Here is a 10,859-nt window from a genome sequence, read left to right on the forward strand (position 1 = left end):
TAGTTTTAGTTTGTCACAGAACTGACTTCATTCGAAAAGATTCAAAAATCGTGAGTATTTATTCAACCCTCACTTCTAAACACATCTCAACCTATCAACCGATCCTAACATAAAACATATAATATTTAAATATTTAATAAAACAAAAACTATAAATTTATATTATAAAATATTTAATTAATGTACAATTTTTATGTTTATCATCTTATACAAATTTTGAGAGCTTGACTGCTAAAACCAGTCAAAGGAAGTGCACCTGCCTTATTTAGACATTGATGATCTCGAAACTAAAGTGTGCAACATAATAACGAAAAAGTTGAAATTGTCACATCGATGATATTTGATCATTGATCGAGATTATGATGAAATTAATGTAACGGTAGCATGGATCACAGGCTGGTAAGAATATAAGCTCATCATGTTAATTTATTAAATTTCAATGGGCTTTAATAATTAAATTGTATTTTAATGAATTAAAATATAGCCCATTAAGTTTTTATTAAATATGGTATTGATTTATGTAAAATGAAAATATTCATGATACTATAATTTTAAAACTTGGACACATAACAAAGAAAAATAATTTTGATGCATAATATTCTCCAAATTATATGCATCATTCGAGATTGACTATGTTTGGACATGAATTAAGAATATTTAATTAACTTAATTAATTGGATTAATTAAGTAAAGAAAGATTAGTATTAAAATATGATTTTCTTATTCTTATCTTAATATATAAAAATATCTCGGCTCTTCCCAATTTCAAAAGAGGCTCTTGAAATTCCTTTTCTCTAGCAAGAAAAATTTAGCCACTCCAAGTTTGAGAGTTGTGCCGGTTTTTATTGTTCTATCTTTACGCAAAATATCTTCTATTTTCTAGTGCAATTTAAAAGATGAATAAATATTCTAGTTGTGGACCGGATTAGTAGATCGAAGAAAGTTCGCAGGGATATACAACAAGATGTATGTCTGTTTATATCGGAGCAGTTGGAGCCAAGTGAAAATTATCCATTAAAGGTATTTTCTAACTCTCTATGAATATTTAGTTAATTTAAATCATACGAGTGTCCAAAAAATATTTTGAATGTCAAAATAAAATTTTAAAACTTCCGCTGCGTTTTGGTCACGAGAAAAACAATAACCCAACATCGAAATGATTAGAAGTTGCCTATCTGAAACTAGCCTATAAATAAAGCTTTGCTACCATTTTATCTTTCCTGTAGCAAGCCAGGAATTATGGAGGGGATAGAGACAAAAAAGAACAAGGGTGTAGAATTATTTGTTAGAGTAAATGTCCTGTAAGCAAACGGTTGTCTATGAAATTTATTGATTCAAGTGTAATAAACAATCTTTATTTTAATATAATTTAACTTTTTATGGTTTCACTTTACTTTATCTTTATACCTAAGCAATCAGCATAGATAAAGTTTTTGATTATACTTTAATGCAAATGAATCATAATCCGATCTTGAAACTTATTTGTAAACAATGTATATTCTAAATCCGTTCCTAATTGATTCAGCCGCCTAAAATAAGGATAAAAGCCGTTTGAGCTTGAGACTAGTATATGTGTTGTTGTGTACTGTGTTTCATGGTATGTGATGAAACTTAAAATTAATAATTTATTATATATTAAAACCTGTATTTTAAAATTTAAGTTTCATTAAAAATATAAAATTATGTTATTTTAGTAAAATGTCTTACTAAATATGTTTTATTTTCAAGTTTTCTACATGTTGGTAAAATAATGATAACTCAAGCTACAAAATTCAAATTGAGGTGATTCAAACATGCTTGGAATCCTTGAGGAAGTATGTAAAACTTTGCAGAAGACATGAATACCTAAAAAGTTCATTAAGATGATCAAATTGTGCAAATATCAAAAGGATGACATATTTTATTTTACTATGACTAGCTTATAGTAAAAAAAATCATAACTATTTAAATATTTAACCAAATGAGGTGAGCCGAAAAGCCAAATTCATCTACAGACAATGCCCTACATGTTTGTTGTTTTGACCAAAGTCAAATTCAAAGATTAAAGTTGCGGATCATAGCATTCAAAGAAGATCCATAGAATTGAAGTTGGAGGAGACAAAAACTACTATTACAACTACGTGGCATTAATAAAATTTTTGACATTTTCTCTCATTTGGCCTATAAATAGAGGCCTTGTGTTAACTTGAGGAGTATCATATCCCATTGTAAAATAAAGAGTGTGTGTGTGTTAGTTTGGGAATAAAAGTTTTAAGTTCCAATATATTTTCTTTCACTTTTCCAACTATGAGTGGTGATTTTATTGTTGATCAAAAGTAAGCTCATGGCAAGTTATATCTAATATATCAAGGTGAAGATGATGAATTCTTGGTGAAGTAAGATTGTTTATATTTTGTATATTCTTTCTATATTTCTTTTCATTTAATAACTAACATTTACTTTATTGGAATTAACATTTACCTTATTGTATCTAACTTTTACTTTCCCGCAACTAAATTTTATTTTTCGCATCTAAGTTTTACTCTACCGCAACTAACTTATTAAATCGTATATTTCATTTAGGCAATAGTGTGGCTCTGTCGGTTGTTCTAAATGAAATATAATGATTTAATCTAACATTTACTTTATGCAATTTTATATTTATACAGTCATATTTTTAATCATAGGCACCATATTTAAAATATCGATTAATTCGATATTTTTATAGTGTGAACTATATTATATCATGTATGTGTTAATATTTAATTTTATTTTTTTTGGAACCATTATTTATGGTGGTTTTCTTTGTTTTACTTTTAGTTAAATAATATTACATAAACCAAGAATAAATCTTTGAGCCTTGACAAAATTTATAATTTGTAAACTTCATTATAGCATTTGGTAATTTATAAATTAATAAATTTAAACTTAAAAGAACTTCTCTGTGGATCGATCTCGTACTTACAAAATATATTACTTGCAGACAACCTACACTTGAGTGAATTATAATTTAAGTGGTAACAAGTTTTTGGCGCCTTTGTCGGGGAGATATAAATTAAGTTTATATTTGTTATATATGTTTTATTTATAAGTATTGTGTTGTTTATACTTGTATAAGTATTTGGAGTCATAAAAAAGTGGTAGAATTATTTGAGTATCTGAAAATAATTTAAACACGGATGATAATTCAAATAATTCAAATAATAATAATAATAATAATAATCAAGAACATGATCAATTAAGAACAGTTAAGCACAATATGAACCTTATTAGAACCAGTGCCCTATCTTATTTAGTTTTTCCTCCCGATGCATCTAATTTCAACTTTAAACCTCAAATTATTCAACTTTTATCAAATTTTCATGGCTTGGATTCTGAAAAATTATATTTACATCTAATATAATTTTAGGAAGTTTGTAACACTTATAATGATAAAAATTGTAGCATGGATATAGTTCGATTAAAGTTTTTCCCTTTTTCTTTAAAAGATAAAGCTAAAACATGGCTACAAAATTTGAGATAGAGTTTAATAAGATAATGGGAAGAAATGCAACAACAGTTTCTCAAAAAAAAATTCCCTTCCCATATAACAAACTCTTTTAAAAGACAAATTACAACTTTTTCTCAAAAACAAGGAGAAACATTTTATCAATGTTGGGATAGATATAAAGAATTACTTAATACATGTCCACATCATGGTTTTGAAACGTGTAGAATAATTTCTCACTTTTACGAAGGTATAATAAATAAAGATAGGCAAATGATAGAATTCATGTGTAATGGAACTTTTGAAAATAAAAACCCAAATGAAGCTATGTAATATTTGGATTCATTAGCAGAAAATGCTCAAAATTTGGATAATATAGGTACAATAAAACCACCAACAACTAAAATCAATAATTCAACAAATAAGAGTGATATCTATAATCTTAAAGATGACATAGATATTCAAGCTAAACTTACATCTTTAGCAAGAAAAATTGAGTAACTAGAAATGAAAAAGAGTGGTCAATTAAAAAGTATACAAGAAATTATTTGTCATATATGTGATACACATGATCATTCTACAAAAGATTGTCCAACATTACCTTCATTTAAAAAATGTCTTCATGAAGAAGCTATTATGTTAACAATTATAAAAAACCAATATTAGATCCTTTTTAACAATCATATAATCTTGGATTGAAAAACCATCTTAATTTTAGTTGGAGGAATTATAATAATGCACAACCTTCACAACAATATTTTCAAAATAACCAAAATCATCAAGGTTATATTCTCTATGTCACACTTCTAAGAAAAAACTTTGAAGACATTGTCACGTACCATACTTTAAAATGCTTAAAATTTGCGGAAAATAATTTTTTTTCCTTAAATAATTAATCATCCATCAAAATAGACTTCGAAATAAAATTTTTGATCAATTATTTGAAATATAAACGAACTTGCAATAAGAACTTGTTTAAAATAACATAAAGTAATTAGTTAAAATCAGAGTAAATGAGTTCAACATGCATAAAAATCCTTAAAACTTAAGCGGTCCTCGGGTTAGTCCTCTGCTCAGTCCGAGCCATCTCACTGGTCTCCGCCTCTCGTCTCCTCAAACTCGTCCTCACCTGCATCGATCAAGTCTAGTGAGTCTAAAGACTCAACATGTATAAACTGAGAATAGCGAGTAGTACATAATAAAACCACAAGCGTGTTAAAGTAGCACATACATATTTAAACTTTGAACATACTTACATAAACATAGACGTGCCATCAATTCATAAACATTTTAAAAAATGTGCTGTATCGTTCATACTTAAACATGCATAATCATCATCATTTTGCGTAGAGATATGTTTCCAAGCAAGTGACTCATACATATTGCTCTTGATCAGACTAAACCACAGTACTTGGCTGGCAGGGATGTTCACTGCCACATACATAAGATTATCGGTCATGCTTTACCGGGTGGATTGGTCCTTGGTCATGCTTTACCGCTTCCCAATCCTGATTATAACCTGATCATGCTTTACCCGGGTGGAGAAGTCTCCGGACACGTTCTCCGGCTTCCAAACCTGTTCATAGTTGGTCACAAGACAATTGGCATACATCAAAAACATAAAAAATTTTCTTTGCACGTCGAACATACTAATACATTATGCATGCCTGCCCAAGACAAAAATTTTAATTTTAATTTTTTTTTTCGGAAAGCTTGGCGCTCGGGCGACAACTTCTTACCGTTCGAGCGTGCCCATCCAGAAGGCCTGGCCCTTGAGCGGTAAAATCTCGCGCCCGAGCGCCCTCGTGAGCGAAAATTTTTGAAAACAAACATAGTTGAGCAGTCACACGATAATGATCATAACTCACTCGTTTCTTGTCCGAAAATTACGAATTTACTATCAAATCAAAGATATCAAAAATTAATACGTTTTATATGTGAAAGTTTTTCCAGAAAACCAACCAAAAATTTGCAGGATTCGAAATGACAGCAGATTCGGTTTTTGAGATCAAAAAATTGATCCAAAATCGTTTCAAACATTTTTGCTCAAACTTTGCATAACATAAAAGGATTTTTACACACAATATACATCAAAATATTTACTATGACAAGATTGATACGAAAAATGAAAGGATATACATGCCTTTGCATCTAAACGCTCGAAGATAATGAATACCGTCGCGGTGGATTACGGGAGATGATCGGGGAACGCTTGCTACACGATTCTTGCTCGGAAAAGGGACGTGAAACTCCAAAAATTTGCAAGGGAAAGAGTTTGAGAGGGTGGCTGCTGAAAGTGTTTCAGGAACTCCAGTTTTTCTCCTCAAATTCAACGTGTATGTGTTTGTGCAAATTTGTGTGTGTAAAGCATGTAAGTGTGTGTGTGAGTGATGATTAGGGAGATATTTAGGGGTTAATTAGCTTTAATAAAAAAAATACTAATAACCAATTAACATGCTAAATAAATTATTAATCCGCCTAATTTTAAATAAAATAACACATGTCAAATTTTCAAGGTTTTAAAAAAAGTCCCCAACTAATCAAATTAGTATTTTTGATAAGTTTTAAAAAAAATCTCAAAATCACGTAATAAATTAAATTAGGCTTTAAAATTTCATAAATCATTTAAAATATCAATTTCGTTGAGTTGAAATAAAATACCACATTTTCATAAATCACCTAAATTGTCACCGGTCTCTTTTCCCGATCCCGTATCGAATATTCGCCGAAACATAAAACCCAAGAAAATATTTTGACGTACATCAAATAAACATGTAATAAATTAAAATAATGTAAATCATAAATCATGCATCGTTAAAAATCATTTTAAAATTAAATAAGTAATTTAACAATATAATAAATGCATGTGTTTTACGTGTACTGATTTTAGGCTCTACAATTCCTCCCCACTTAAATAAATTTCGTGCTTGAAAATAAATCTTACCAAACGAAAAATGTACTGATTTTAGGCTCTACAATTCCTCCCCATTTAAATAAATTTCGTGCTTGAAAATAAATCTTACCAAACAATTCCGAGTAGCGTCTTCTCATATCTGCTTCGGCCTCCCAAGTGGCCTCCAACGCTGATTGATTCAGCCACTGGACTTTGACCAACTTGGTTACTTTGTTCCGAAGTCTCCGCTCCTCTCTATACAGAATTCGGACAAGTCTTTCTTCATATGACAGATCTGGAGCAAGTTGCAACGGCTCATAACTCAAAACATGCGAAGGATTCGCCATATACTTCCTCAGCATCGAAACGTGGAACACATTGTGTACTCCGGCCAGATTCGGTGGTAGAACTACACGATAAGCAAGTTTCCCAACTATGTCAAGAATTTTGAATATCCCAATGAATCTCGGGCTCATCTTGCCTCTCTTCCCAAACCTCATAACACCCTTCATGGGTGCTATCTTCAAGAATACGTGATCTCCTACGACAAATTCGAGATCCCTTTCTCCTCTTGTCAGCATAACCCTTTTGGCGACTCTGGGCGGTCTTCATCCTATCTCGGATCTTGACCACCACGTCTGCAGTCTGTTGAACAATCTCTGGGCCAAGTTATGATCTCTCACCGACTTCGTCCAATGAATCGGCGATCTGCACTTCTTTCCATACTTTTTCGTATGGAGCCATACCTATAGATGATTAAAAATTGTTGTTGTAGGTAAACTCCACTAGAGGTTGCTTCGATTCCCAATTCCCATGGAAATTGATCACATATGCTCGCAACAAATCTTCCAAAATCTAAATCACTTGCTAAGACTGGCCATCTTACTGAGGGTGGAGTGCCGTACTGAATAACAACTTCATCCCATAGCTGAATGTAAACTCTTCAAAAAGGACGATGTGAATCTCGGGACCCTGTCAGACACAATATAAACTGAGATCTCGTGTAATCAGACTATCTTGGATATAGAGCTCTGCATATTGAGTCATGGAGAAAGTCATCTTCACCGGTAAGAAGTGTGCCAATTTAGCAAGTCGATCCACTATAACCCAAATGGCATTAGATCCTCTGACTGACCTCGGCAATCCAACAACAAAATCCATGGTGATATTCTCCCATTTCTACTCGGGAATAGGGAGTGGCTTATGCATCTTTGCTGGCCTCTGATGCTCTGCTTTCAATTGCTGACAAGTGAGGCATTCATATACAAAGCGTCGAATATCTCGCTTCATCCCTGGCCACCAATATAGCATCTGTAGGTCCTTGTACATCTTGGTACCCCCTGGATGGATGTAATACGGAGATGTATGTGCCTCTATCAAAATATCCTCTCTGATCGAATCAACACTAGGCAGCCATATCCTTCCTCTATACCTCACAATACCATCAGACACTGCGTAGAGTACACTGACCTTGGCTTCAGACTTCAGTCTCCATTTTTGCAACACTTCATCTGAAGGCTGACCTCTATGGATTCGGTCTAGAAAAAAAGAATGGACTGTCAGATTAGTCAACTTGGGACTGAAGAGATTTCTGCACTGACAGCTGCGCTACGACTGCTACCTTCCTGCTCAAAGCATCAGCCACAACATTAGCTTTCCCTGGATGGTAGCTAATTTCACAATCGTAGTTTTTTACAAACTCGAACCACCGTCTTTATCTCATTTTCAGCTCTTTCTGCGTGAAGAAGTACTTGAGACTCTTGTGATCAGTGAATATCTGGAATTTCTCGTCGTACAAATAATGTCTCCATATCTTCAACGCAAAGACAACGGCAGCTAACTCAAGATCATGAGTCAGGTAGTTCTTCTCATGCACTTTCAACTGTCTGGAGGCATATGCTATAATCCGACCATGCTGCATCAATACTGCGCCTAAACCGACCTTAGAAGCATCGATGTACAACACAAAATTGTCTTGCCCTGATGGAATGGCTAAAACTGGCGCTGTGATAAGAGTTTGCTTCAAAGTATCGATGCTCTTCTGACATTCTTCACTCCACACAAATTTGGTATTTTTCTTAGTCAATGACGTGAGTGGCACTGCGATCGAGGAAAAACCCTGAATAAATTTCCTGTAATAGCCTGCCAAGCCTAGGAAACTCCAAATCTCTGACGCGTTCTTCGGCTCAACACATTCTTTTACTCAGGTTACTTTAGCTGGATCCACCTCAATGCCACTGCTAGATATAATATGTCCCAAAAATGCTATTTTCTCCAACCAGAATTCATACTTACCGAATTTTGAAACAACTTGCGACTCTGCAAGACTTGCAAAACTTTACCCAAATTCTGACTGTGGTCCTCATGGCTCTTCGAGTATATGAGAATGTCTTCAATGAATAATATGACGAACTGATTTAAGTAGGGCTGAAATACTCAATTCATTAGATTCATAAAAATCGCTGGAGCATTCGTCAGTCCAAACGGCATTACTAAGAATTCGTAGTGCCCATATCTAGTTCTGAAGGTCGTCTCATGAATATCTGCATCTTTTACCTTCAGTTGGTGATACCTAGAACATAGATCTATCTTAGAGAACACTGTAGCTCCCTGCAACTAATCGAATAAGTCCTTGATCCTTGGTAATGGGTATTTGTTCTTGATCGTTACCTTGTTAAATTCTCGGTAATCGATACACGACCTCATGCTTCCATCTTTCTTCTTTACCAAGAGTACTGGTGCGCCCCATGGTGAGAAATAGGGCGGATGAAATCTTTGTCTAGGAGCTCCTGAATTTGCTGTTTGATCTCTAACATCTCTGCTGGAATCAAACGGTACGGTGTCTTAGAGATTGGCACAGTGCCTGACTCAAGGTCAATGGAGAGTTCCACTTCTCTCTCTGGTGGAAGGCCTGTGACATTGTCAGGGAAACATCAAGAAAATCTCTGACAACTGGTACATCTGATATCGACAGGGTGGGTGCATCAGGTGTTGAAATAATACTGGCCAAAAATGTCTGACACCCCTTATGTATAAGTATCCGTTCCTGCATGCAAGAGATCATGCGAGGGAAACTTATCCACCTGTCTAGCTCAAAAATAAATTACTCTATGCCCAACGGTCTTACCAACACTAACCTTTTTTAAAAATCAATTAGAACTTTGTTCTTCGTCAGCCAGTCCATCCCCAAAATAAAATCGAATTCTGGCATCGACAACACAATCAGATCAGCGTAAACTACGTGGACCTGTAGTTCAAGATCGATATTTCTGACCACACTAATAGCTGATAACTCCTCCCCTAATGGGACTGCCACGGAGTAGTTCGCGCCGAGTCCAATGGACTTGACATCCAAATAATTGCGAACATTTCTCAGATAAAAGAGTGAGGGGCCCCGAAATCTAACAAAGCCTTCATGGCTACTCTCTTTATAAAGATATTTCTAGTCAGTAGGGTCGTGTCTGGGTTCACCTCCTCGGCATGCATGGCGAACACACTCCCCTGAGTTGGCTGCTTCCACTGCGGGCAGTCTTTCAGCATGTGATCACTGGCTCCACACTTGAAGCATTTGCCCGAGCCCCATAAACACTGCCCCATATGTTTGCGGTTGCATTTCGGGCACACTGGATACTCACCAGGCTTCTGAGGAGCCTTCCCTTGTGGTATAGGTCCTTTGCCTTTTGGAGGTCCTTGAAATGGCCTCTTTCCCTGCTGTCCCTGGAAAGGTCTCTTGAATTTGAAGGATCGTTTGCTGAGCAATCTTTCGGATGCTTCAAAAAAAATATTCTCCAATGAGCTGCAATAGCTCGTGTTCTTAGAATATTAACACCGATGAATTAAATCAAGTTTGGTTTTAAAACCAAGCGAAAGAAACTCAAAATAATCCTTCGTGAAGAATACTGATATATTTAGAAAACATTTTAACTTATGTAAACTGACTAACTGAAATAAGACAGATTAGTTTTTGCATTCTTCAGTTCAGTTACGGTGACAATTGAACTGACGAATAATCCAACTAATCAAAACAGTTTGAAAACAATAGTTAATCAGTTAAATACACAAGATATGTTTATGGATGTTCGGAGACTTCAACTGCTTCTACGTCACCCCTTCTATCTCCATGGATAGGATACACTAGAAGACTTTGATTTATACAACTACTTGTACAAACTCACTCAGCTAGGACTTACAATACTGCCTAAACTGAACTTCTAGCTACGACTGAAGGCAGCACCTTCCAGCCAACACTTCTTTAACGTCTATGTGTCAAAGACTACATACCCAAGTTTAACGTCTTTGTGCAAGACTGTATTTGAGTGGATGAGAGTGTTTGTGTGTGAGAACTGAACAAAGATGTTCTCACACACTGAGAGAAATACGCTTCTAATCTAAGCTGATATAACTGTAAAGAGTTCCCTCGACTGGGCTGAATGCTTCTCTCTTGTTAAGCTGATATATATTTGAAGCGTGCCCTTTCTTTTCTCTCTTGTGTTGTGTGTTA

At 34.5% G+C, this 10,859-nt stretch overlaps 1 non-coding gene across 1 annotated transcript; it reads right to left on the reverse strand.

Moving 5' to 3' along the window:
* Window positions 1-3,569: 3,569 nt before the first annotated feature.
* LOC142538155 (small nucleolar RNA R71) lies at window positions 3,570-3,680 on the reverse strand. The gene has a single exon (XR_012818694.1). It is a non-coding gene; the product is annotated as a small nucleolar RNA R71 (small nucleolar RNA).
* Window positions 3,681-10,859: the final 7,179 nt, after the last annotated feature.

This window comes from Primulina tabacum, chromosome 2 (genome assembly GCF_025594145.1).
Source record: "Primulina tabacum isolate GXHZ01 chromosome 2, ASM2559414v2, whole genome shotgun sequence".
NCBI lineage: Eukaryota > Viridiplantae > Streptophyta > Magnoliopsida > Lamiales > Gesneriaceae > Primulina > Primulina tabacum.